Source organism: Euphorbia lathyris, chromosome 4 (assembly GCF_963576675.1).
Source record: "Euphorbia lathyris chromosome 4, ddEupLath1.1, whole genome shotgun sequence".
Taxonomy (NCBI): Eukaryota; Viridiplantae; Streptophyta; class Magnoliopsida; order Malpighiales; family Euphorbiaceae; genus Euphorbia; species Euphorbia lathyris.
The window spans coordinates 8651541-8663236 of NC_088913.1; the positions used below are offsets into that span (position 1 = coordinate 8651541).

At 35.9% G+C, this 11696-nt stretch overlaps 1 long non-coding RNA gene across 2 annotated transcripts; it reads left to right on the forward strand.

Annotated features, from left to right (window-relative positions):
- Positions 1-4616: 4616 nt before the first annotated feature.
- On the forward strand, positions 4617-8900 carry LOC136226805 (uncharacterized). 2 transcript variants are annotated; one of them, XR_010687867.1, is made up of 5 exons: positions 4617-4818; positions 4901-4960; positions 8068-8445; positions 8566-8644; positions 8737-8900. It is a non-coding gene; the product is annotated as an uncharacterized lncRNA (long non-coding RNA). The 2 variants fall into 2 exon arrangements; XR_010687866.1 differs by having other exon boundaries at positions 8068-8177.
- Positions 8901-11696: the final 2796 nt, after the last annotated feature.

Genomic DNA, 11696 nt, shown 5'->3' on the forward strand with positions numbered 1-11696 from the left:
GCCCAAGAAGAGAGCTTCGCCTTGATCAAGGAAAAACTGAGTACAGCGCCAGTGCTGGCGTATCTTGATTTTGATAAACTGTTTGAAGTTGAGTGTGATGCCAGTGGAATTGGGATTGGTGGTGTTTTGATGCAAGAGAAAAGGCCCATTGCGTACTTCAGTGAGAAGCTATGTGACGCACGGAAAAAGTGGGCAACGTATGATCAAGAATTTTATGCCATAGTGAGGGCATTGAAAGTATGGGAGCATTACTTAGTGGGGAAAGAATTCATTCTCTACACTGACCATCAGGCCCTCAAGTATCTAGGAAGTCAGAAGCAACTTCGAAGCTCCATGCATGCCCGATGGTCCGCCTTCATAGATAAGTTCCCCTATAAGCTTATCCATAAGGCGGGAAAACAAAACATAGTGGCGGACGCCTTGAGTCGGAGGGTTGCACTAATAAAAACCGTCAATCTGAAAGACCGACTGCTTCGAACATATCAGAGGAGAGTACCTGGCGGATCCCGACTTCGGTAGCATTTGGGAGAAATGTAAAACCCAGCATGGAGATGGAGCGTATCACATCACGGATGAGTATCTAATGAGGGGTAACCAACTTTGTTTACCTTGCACTTCCATCCGCAAAAAAGTTATCCGCGATCTGCATGGCGGATCCCTGGGGGACATTTTGGGCGAAACAAGACCTATGAAGCAGTAAGTTCCCGTTATTTCTGGCCCAAGATGAGGAGAGATGTGGCGTACCTAGTAGAACGATGCTATATCTGCCAGACCGCCAAGGGACACCCCACTAATGCTGGTTTGCAACTACCACTACCTGTACCAGAAACTATATGGGAGGATCTGTCCATGGATTTTGTCCTAGGGTTACCCAGAACTCAGAGGGGCATGGATTCCATCTTTGTGGTTGTTGACCGATTCTCAAAAATGGCACACTTCATACCATACCGAAAAACCAATGATGCATCGGCAACTGCTAAACTGTTCTTCAAGGAGGTCGTCAAACTACATGGCGTACCAAAGAGTATTGTCTCAGATCGTGACACGAAGTTTCTGAGTCACTTCTGGCGGACCTTGTGGGCTCTTTTTGATACTTCTCTGAAGTTTAGTACCACTGCCCACCCTCAGACAGACGGACAGACAGAAGCGGTCAATAGAACTCTGGGAAACTTACTGCGTAGCAAGTGCAAGGATAAGCCCCGGATGTGGGATGTGGTTCTAGCCCAAGCTGAGTTCGCCTACAACGGCTCTGTACATTCGGGAACCGGGAGATCACCATTTGAGGTAGTATACACAAAGACCCCAAACCATGCCCTTGATATAGCATACCTTCCAAAGGGAAATGTGGCTGCCAACTAGCTGGCCCAGGACTATATGCAGATGCACCAAGAGGTAAGGGAGACTCTTGAGGATAGAAATCAGAAGTTAAAGGCTAAGGCGGATGAGCACCGCAGGGACCTACAATTTGAAGTTGGAGATGAGGTCATGGTATATTTGGGCAAGGAGAGGCTCGCCAACACCGCAAGCAGCAAACTTCGGCCTAGGAGGTATGGGCCGTATAAAATCACCAAAAAGATCAACACCAATGCCTATCATATAGCATTGCCAAACTGGCTTGGCAAAGTCTCACCAGCGTTCAACATCCGTGACCTTAGCCCATGGAAATCGGATGGTCCTTTAGAGCTCAACAAAAATGAATCAGTGCCGGACTCTTTTAAAGAAGGAGAGAATGATGCGGACATCCGAACTGGTCACACTGATCGCGCGGACTCTAGCGGGTCTTCAAGAATCAAGCTCACAAAGGATGCACCTGGAAGGGCGGATCCCCAAGACATGCGAGCAAGGTGGATCTAGGAGTACGCCAGAAGGCGTATCCACATATGAGCATGGGCGGATCGCCAAGATTACTTCCTCAGGAAGTCGACCAACAGACAGTCTGACATTCCGTACCTGCGCCATCGTACTCCTTGTCTGAGCAGACTATCCATTTTGCCCTTTGTCTTATGCCTTTTTGTAACCCTAATAAGGGTAGCGTCGGTCATTAGGGGATGTATTTATACCCTCATTTTGTAAGAATGGAACAACTTTTTAATCAATCAAATATCATTTCTCTTTGAGAATTAAGGTTATACCTTGTTATCGGGATTCACTCCTTCAAGTTAAGCTTGAGAAGAACATCTTTGTTGGTTTACGACTAAAACCTCCATTTATCGCTTTCAATCCGTATCAAAAACTCTCTATAGATAAACGTTAGCTATCATTAATTCGACACACGAATGTCGCTAGCTAACCTTCAAGGGTCGTTGATTCAAAAGAATGGTGACAATTGGAAAAGAAAAGAGAAAACTCTCTCAAATTGTATTCATCCAAAGTCTCCTCAAAAAACAGAAAAACATGCCTTTATATAGGCTTACGGGAAAGAAAGCAAAATAGGAAAAAAGATAATTATTCTCAATGTAAAAAGGAATGAAAGCAAAAAGGAAAAAAAAAGATAATTAATCCTAAATGTAAAAAGGAAAGAAAGCAAAATAGGAAAAAATAAATAGTTTATCAAGTCATTAGTTGAATTCCTCACTTCCTACATTTAAGTTTACCAATTCACAGTGTAAATTCTCCATGCAAAAGACATGAGTTGGGGCTTTAGATAAAATACATGGTGTATATGGTCAAAGAAGTTCAGATATTCTTCATGTTACAAATAAGAAAATGAAAATAAGACATTAAAAAAGTTTATTTTCCTTAAACATCCGACAAAGGTCCAGCAATCTGTCACAATGGTGTTGGAAGTCCTATTGTATGAAGTAGAAATAATATGTCAAGGTGACTGTCATTGAAGGATGATTGGAAGCAAATTATATTATATCAAGTCAATTTCTGCTTTTGAACTTTTATTTTAAGCCATATGGAGGACTTCTCTAACAATGATAAAGGCTTATACAACAAAACAATAATGTGAGAGTCTAATAAAGTGAAATCAAAAAGTTCAAGAACCAAATGCCTTTCCAAGAGTATAAGCTAATAAAACAGTAATGAGTAGTATACCACAATTCACTAGCACAACGGAAAGAGAAGAACAATTGAACACAGCAACCCGAATTATGTTCCAACAATTCATTTTATAATAGGAAGTAAACAAATGATAATTAATTCATCTATCTACTGCATATAATTTAGAATGTAAAATTATAGACATAGATAATATAAATACAATCTAACTTGCAAGTGGCATTTTCAAAGTTTTTGCACATTACAAGTGTTCAGTAAAACTGTGAAGACTCCAAACATTATTATATAAATGCAAAATAACAGAGCAATAGTTGTTTTTTTATACTGCTTATATTAATTCTAACCTGTTAGTAACAACCTTGTTTTCAGGTTTCTTCACAAAATCAGTCTCCTTCCTTCACGGTATTGTTGTAAGCTTTGGTAGTACTCCTGTTGACTTTCTTTGTTTCTGTCTCCTCTCCTTCCAATACTACCTCATTTACTGAAACAGGGAAAATAAATGTATCATGCAAAATTGATGTTTTAAGAATGATCACATCTGATCAACAACAGTAACAAAAACAAAACCTTTATCACTCTCTAAAACATTATCTTCCATATTTATAAGAGCACCCAAAAGGAAATTGGTTTAGGCTGTATTGACTAGACTTACCGAATTGATCAGTTAGTAACGAATAGGTACTTTCTAGTTCAGTAGATTGAGTTCATGTTCAGTAAGCAACTGAACTAAGTGTGAAGTAAGTCCTCATATATCTCTTACACTATACCATAAAACCCCTAATGCAACCAAATTTGAATTTGTTGCTTGAAAATTGATGCATTAAATTAGTTTATTTTGTTGTATTTCAATAATGTTGCATTTTTGTTGCAATAATCTTCAAATTAGCAAAATGATAAAAAAATATGCAACAAAAATATTAATTGTTGCTTGACATGTTGCTTTTAAGCAAGTTAATCCAACAATTTATTTAAATTGTTACAAAAAATAATGTAAAACCGAGAAAGCAACAAAATTGTAATTGTTGCATTTACATTTAAGTGATCTAATGCAGCAAAAATAAAGAAAAACTAACAAATATATAATGTTGCAATTAAAATAATTTATTATTATTAATATATATATATAAATATTAATTTTTGAGAACAATTATATAATATTAAATTTTTGGAACAGTTATACAATATTAAATATTAATTTTTTTTATTAATATATAAACTTGTAAAAGAAATTTTCAAATTTTTATATGAAATGTTTCTTCTTACCTTTTTATGGTGCTTTGCACAAATTAATTTGAATTTATTTATCAAAATTAATAAAAAAAAGACTCCATTTCACAAAGCATAGATAATAAAAAAATGTTTTGAAGGTTAAATTGAAGTTTCAATGATCTAAAGTAGGTAATTGTAATGCATAGGGGTTTAATCGAATCATATTTAAACAATTGGGTCTAAATTGATATATGGAAGAACATGATTGAAGAGATTAAAAGAAAGTTGGGGTCAAATTTAAGGATTGATAAAACATGAGGGGGTAATCTGTAATTTGTAGGGGTAAGTTGGGAATAATAAACAAGGGTTACTCTTTACCCATTTCCCAGCGGTTCAACTCCTCCTCCATTCTTCCTTTCGTTCAGAAAACACGACACCTTCCATGGCTTCCTCCCTCTTCTCTACATCTCTCTTGTTCTTTCCCTAAGCACGACAGCTCTCCTTAAGAAAGGGGATAGATATTAGATCCCACGGATTAAAGAAGGCGATTTGATGTTAGCAGTTGCTGCTTCTCACTTTCTCCGTCCGTTTGGTTCTTTTTCGGTAAATTTCTCTTCTTCCTTTGATTTATTTCTGAGTTTTTTGGGTATGAATCTGAACCTTCTCCCTTCTTTGGTGGCTGCAGATCTGCTCCGATCTATCAATCTGCTGTGGTGCTTCTTTTCGTGTTGGTGTCGGCTTCTCGGTAAGGACTTGTTATCTTGAAGATTAATGTCTTTGTTTTTCCAGGATTTATATTGGGTCAGTGAGGTATAAAAAGTGCATGATGTTTCAGTTCATGTGTACCTTTTTGTTTTTAAATGCCATCAAAATGTCAAGCTTTAATTTTGAGTATTGAATTGACCCATCAGTTTATATCCAAATAAAATTGCAAACGAGAATGTCAGTAGTAATCTTAGGATAATAGTTTCAAGAGGAGGGTTACTTTGTTTTTAGATGGAATGATCATAGCAGTGCTTTCCATTTAACGCAGCAAGTATAATGTTAGTTGTGCTAAGTTTAGGAGCCATAGATGTATTCTATTACCCGATTTTTACTAAAAAGGTTAATCATGTTATACTGAAGGCATATCTTACCTGCCTGACTGATAATGGAATTTTATTGTGGCGACTTGGTCTGGGTACTGGTCTGGGATAACTTTGAAACACTTGTTTAAACCAACTACAAGTAACAAATTAAAGGGATAAGGTACCAAAATAGGTCTAAGGTTTTTGGGAAAGTACTAATTTAGGCCCAACGTTCAAAATAGCTCCAATATAGGCTTAACGTTTACAACATAATATCAATTTAGGCTTAACGTTTACAATATAGCATCAATTTAGGCCTCACGTACAAAGTAGCACCAATATAGGCTTAACGTTTATAAAATAATACGAATTTAAGCTTAACGTTTTACAAAATATATACAATTTAAACTAAACTTCACAATTTTAAATTACTTTTAGTTTGCATATATTACATATTGTTTAGTTTAAAATTGTGAAGTTTAGTTTAAATTGTATATATTTTGTAAAACGTTAAACTTAAATTCGTATTATTTTATAAACGTTAAGCCTATATTGGTGCTACTTTGTACGTGAGGCCTAAATTGATGCTATATTGTAAACGTTAAGCCTAAATTAATATTATGTTGTAAACCTTAAGCTTATATTGGTGCTATTTTGAACGTTGGGCGTAAATTGATACTTCCCCAAAAACCTTAGACCTATTTTGGTACCTTATCCCTAAATTAAACCATACCTTCACTTGTGAGGATTCCACATATGTTGGAGGAATTCTCTTCAATGCCAGATTTCTCCGAAACTAGTAATCTAGGCTGCCACCTGCTAAATTTGAAATTCCATGGAGGAAACTTTTTCCACTGTACATTCTTCTGGCAATAGTGGCTTGCCTGCTTCAATTTTGATACCCACTTGACCAAGACGTAGAAACAGAAGCTTTTTGAAGATTGTTGTAAATTTAAAGGAGCTTCTTGAAGCAATTTCACCAAGTTTTTGTATGATATCTTTAGGGCGTCTATCACCATTACTGCCTTTGTTCCAGGGATAGTCAAATGTGTCAAGCAGCTGAGCTTCTGTTTTCTCAGCCCTCCTCTTATCTCTCATCTGTTTATATTCATTCAAGAATGAGGAAGACTAGAATTAATCACTAATTAGTTGATTATGCACTGCTCGCCAGCAGCGAGTTTTCATTTCCGTGCATTTTTTGGTATACTTTGTTAATGTTTTCATTTCTTTATCTTTGTTCTATTGCTTTCTGGTTGTTTTTAAATACTGTTGACAATATTTTTGTTTGAAATGGAACTTAATACATAAAATAAATATAGAGAGAAGTGAATAATTGGTTGAATAAATCTCTAAATCTTTTAATGAGAATTCTCCAAGTTCATCCCTGCAAGTATTGAGACGGAATGGGAAATACATCTCCGCCACTCCTTCTGTATCTTTAAATGTAAAACATCTGCATGCAGTATAATAGTGTGATGAGATGCTGCTTATTTAAAGTTTTATTATTGTCAAATTCTCCATAAACATTTATGAGTGGTAAAGTGTACGATAGAGTAGCCATTGGGTGCATGGAAATATATAATTGATAAAATCAGAGCATAAAGGAGGGTCCCTTAATTTATATGAGTTGTAAATGTAGCCAATATTAAGACTGACTAATGATATTATGGCATAATTGGCATATATATGTCCACCACCACCACCGCCACTTATGGCAGATGTGCCATAACTTTTTGTTTGGTAAATAGTACAAGAATCATCAAATCAAAAGAGAGTTAGTTGATTTATTTTGTTGATTCCATAACTTTTATAACGTCTACAGGTTTTCTATTTTTATTGTCTGAATAGATCACGATAGCTTGCTTGCCCTCGATACGTTCACGTGACTATATTATTAGGCGAATAAAGGGTCAAATTGGCTCCTTAAGTTGGCAGGGGGAGTCAATTTGGTCCAATTCAATCTTTGGGTATCCATTCAGCCCAAATTTTAGAGAGAGGGGACAAGAGGGAAAGTGACGTCGAGGATAAAATTAAAAATATAAAAGTGCATTGTAATATTTAAAGTAATAGTAGTTTTTAAGTGTAAAAATAAATTTCCGGTATCAAAGTATAAGCATGATAAATTTCAGGTACCAAAAATAAATTGTACTTTCTAGGCTAATTTGATCTCGGTCTAATCTACAAAAAAAATGAGTAAAATTTGGAGTGATTAATTCAGGTGCCAGTAACAAGTGGGTTAGCTATATATGAAACATTTAGAATTTATAAGGGAAAAAGAAAGATATCATCAAAAGGAGAGGCATGAAGTAATTTGAGTGTGCCTAAATTGATAGTTTACTGTTTATGTGGTTTAATTGCTGGTATTGTTGGAGGTTTGCTTGGTCTTGGTGGTGGTTTCATCTTAGATCCTCTTTTCCTTGAGACGGGAATCCCTCCTCACGTATCTTATTTTTCTTAATTATTAATTTTAGATTAATTAAGTTTATGTAATTTACTATATATAGGTGTCAAGTGCAATCGCTACATTTGCAATGACATTTTCTGCTTCCATGTCTGTAGTAGAATACTACCTCCTCAAACGTATCCCAATTCCATATGGTAATGAATTTGGGCCAAATTGATTATCCATGCCAATTTAAGGGGCCTATTTGACCCTTTATTCATTATTAGGCTAACAAATTTGATGAATATAATTGCATTTTATATCAAGCAATTGAGAAATTTATTTTCATTTTTTTAGTCAGGTAGGATGTAATTATTTATAGGATTCCTTCTTTCTTCCTAGGGGATTTATAACGACATTGACCTTCAGCCCATTATAATATCAGCATTTGAAGACTGCAGAACGAGTGACACAATGGGTTGATGCTACCGGTTTAACTGCCACCGTTACAGGTTTGTTATCCGTGTAATTAATCTCAAATTTTTTTACTAACTCTGTGTTTGTAGAATTTGGATTTAAAATATCAAAATAAAAAAGTTGGGTAATAATTGCATTTCCGCTTGCATTTTCGCTTCTTGCATTATCTATATCACCATAAAAAATGAAAGAAAATATTGTTTTCTTTTATTTGATTGGATTGACGAGCTTGCCTATTAAAGTTTGATAGCAAAAAAGGGGGTTAAGACTCGAGGAATTCAATTAACTTACTACAGATGTCAAGTAAGAATTGAACCCTGTCCAGTCCTTTTTGGTTCAGCTGTCCAGAACATTTTTCTCTAACTTTCTTAAATCAGTTTTAATTGCATCTTCTAATTCTAGTTATTTTTTTGCATGTTAAAGGGTAAAATGGGGTAATGTTAGTTTTTTAGCTGATTCTGTCTCTCCTTCAAATAACGTATCGAATGAGCCAAGTATTGAGGTAAATATATAATATCACTTGTACATTATTGTAATATAATTTCATAATGAGAATTTGCAATTGATATGAGTTAAATGTCAATTCTTGTACAGGATGATGATGGAGAAGATAACGAGTGATATCAATGAAAGATTGTCGTTTCTTAGACTTTGAAAACTATGTATTGTACATATATTATGATACTCTATCTTATTTTGTAAAAGATTGTGTATGTATATTTTGGATCATTGTTTAGAAGTATATTTATTATATTTCAGATTATACTTTTCGAAATTAGTCAAAATTTGCATTTATTACAGGTTTAAATTATTCAAAAGAAATGCAACAAAAAAGCTGCCGATTACAATTGTTGCATTATTCAATTATAAATGTTGCAAAAAGGTACCAAATATGTTGCAGATTCCAGTTAAAATTGTTGCAAAAGCTAATAAATATGTTGCAGTAGTCAATTAAAATTGTTGCAATTTCAATCAATTATGTTGCAACTTCGAACTAAAATTGTTGCAAATTCATAACATTTGTTGCATTAGAAGCAATATTCGTGTTGCAAAAACTATTAAAATTGTTGCAAAAATTAAATAAATTAGTTGCATTTGATTTAATGCAACAATAATAACATGTTGCATTATTTTGTAAATTTGTTGCTTTAATCAAAAATTTGTTGCAAATAATTAAAAAATATCCAAGAATTGTTAATTGTTGCTATTCTTTGCAAATTGTTGCATTAGCAAATAATGCTACAGGAGCATCCGCAACAATTGGAATTTTGTTGCGTTAGGCCAATTTTTGACCTACTGCAACTCAAAAAGGGGTCTAAGCCAACAATTTCACTTGGTTGCATTAGGGGTTTTATGGTGTAGTGTTATTACTCTACGCAATACCCTATGATTTAATAGGCTATAGGGCTGGTGGAAGAGATATGGGGTCAGTAGCGTTACCAATAGGTTCATACGCTATGGGTTCCGGTTTCCAGTAAAAACTACATTTCTTCCTTTCCATTACCTTTCTTTCCGAGAATTAATTAGGTAACGAATAGGGGACTTCTCTTGCTGTCTGTTGTGAGATTAACTTACTTCAGTAAGCTCAAGAAAAGCAAGATTAACTCATATCTTATTACTCTACGTAATTAATTACTCTATTTCTTCTACGCTGCGAGTTACGAACGATTCCATTTTTTTTATCAAAAACCTTGAAACCCACCCCCCCAACCTAATAACAACACTGAAACACAAACCCAAAAACAAAATGAAAGATTAAAACAAAAGGAGCAGCCTTTTAGGAGTGAACCATGAGGGCTGAGCAACCTTTTATGTGAATCTATAAACCCTAAATCTCAGATTAAGGGGAAAATCTTTAAACCCATTCAAAATCAAAGCAAATCAAAGAAAAATCAGTCAAGATTAAGAAGTTCACTCACCTAAATCAAAGAAGAATCCAAAGCTTGATGGTAGAGAAATCTAGGCCGCAGCTGCTGTGTCCAAAAAACAATGGGTCAATATAAACGGGTGAGGGATTAGCCGTTGAATGAAAAATGGAGAAACAAATAGAAAGGGTTTGCTAGTTCTTAAGTGAGAAAAAGTCTGGCACCTTGTGTGTTCTCCATGAAAGAGGAGAGGCTTGAGAGAGAGAGAGGTGAGAAAGAGGAAAGGACTCAACTAGTTGAAAACGTACAGTCGTTTGGGAGGGAAATGAAAAGGGAAATAAAAAGCACGTGAAAAAAAAGGGGGGAGAATGATTTTCTATTCCCGCTAATCCAAAAAGGAATAGATTATTCTAAAATAATAATAATAATAAATAATAAATAATTATTTTTTTATTTTTTATTTTTTATTCATACTGACGGAATTCCGCCGGTATGTAAAATTATTGGCCGGTAATTTTATCGGCGGATATCCTTACCAACGAATCCGCTGCTGAGCTTAATATTCACCAACCATTTTTCAATATCGTCCCTGATCCGCCGGTAATCTGCAGCGTAATCAATTCCGCTGCTATTCCACCGGTAATCAGCAACGCGATTGAATCCACCGGTAATGTCCGCCGGTAATCCACGTTTTTTTTGTAGTGAAAGAATCTATTTAGGATTTTTAAACCAAATATTCTTTTTTTTTCTTTTATATTTTTTCCTTTTTTTACTGATTATGGAGAGTTCAGAGCATTTTGCGAAAGTCAAGGCATTCAGAACAGGTTCGCCTCTGTTTACTACCCCCAATCCAACGGAATGACTGAAGTTACAAATCGAACGATCGTTAAAGGTATTAAAAAGAGACTGGGGGAGCATAACAAAAAGTGGGCGGATCAGCTAATGAATGTCCTGTCCTATGGGCATACAGAACCACTCCTCGAATGGCAACAGGTGAATCTCCATCCGCCCAGCAGGGGCTATTCTCCTCTTCTTAACGGGGGGATCCGCAGCTCCCACTAAAGGGTGTTTCTCAGAGCTCTTACTGGGATCCGCCACCTGCGCATCTTTCTGGGCCTCTAACGCCTTCTATTTTTTACGCTTCTCTATAAGAGCGCGACTGGCCTTAGACAAACCCCTGACAAGGGAACAACAAAATAATCAAGGTTCAAGGAAAGAATAAAAGTACCTTCATCAAATTGAGTAAAACTTCGTGTAAGTAATCTCAGTCCCCACTCGACGGACTAAAGGAATGTCATTCATCATGAATTCCAGAGCATCGCCGTATGTCCAGAAGTCTGTTTTAATACTCTTCATAAGACCCACCACTTTCTCATCACGGTCAGTCAGTATGCGCAGATCTCCAGCCATGTGTTGGGGCTTATAGTTCCAGTTCAACGGGAATCCCAGAGATTCGCCCTCCGCCACTTTGACAAAGAAAAACTTTTCCTCCCAAAAATGGACGTTCGACATCTTATCGCTAAAGGGCGAATAACCCTGGAATTTGACGAAAGTATTGAAAGATTCTGTTTGGCGCTTTGAGGGCTTGTGAAGAGATTGAAAGACCCGAGGAGTGCAGGTTACCCCCAAATTTGAAGCTAAAAAGCAATCTAAAGCTATGTCCAACTAGCCGTTTGGATGCAGCTGGCA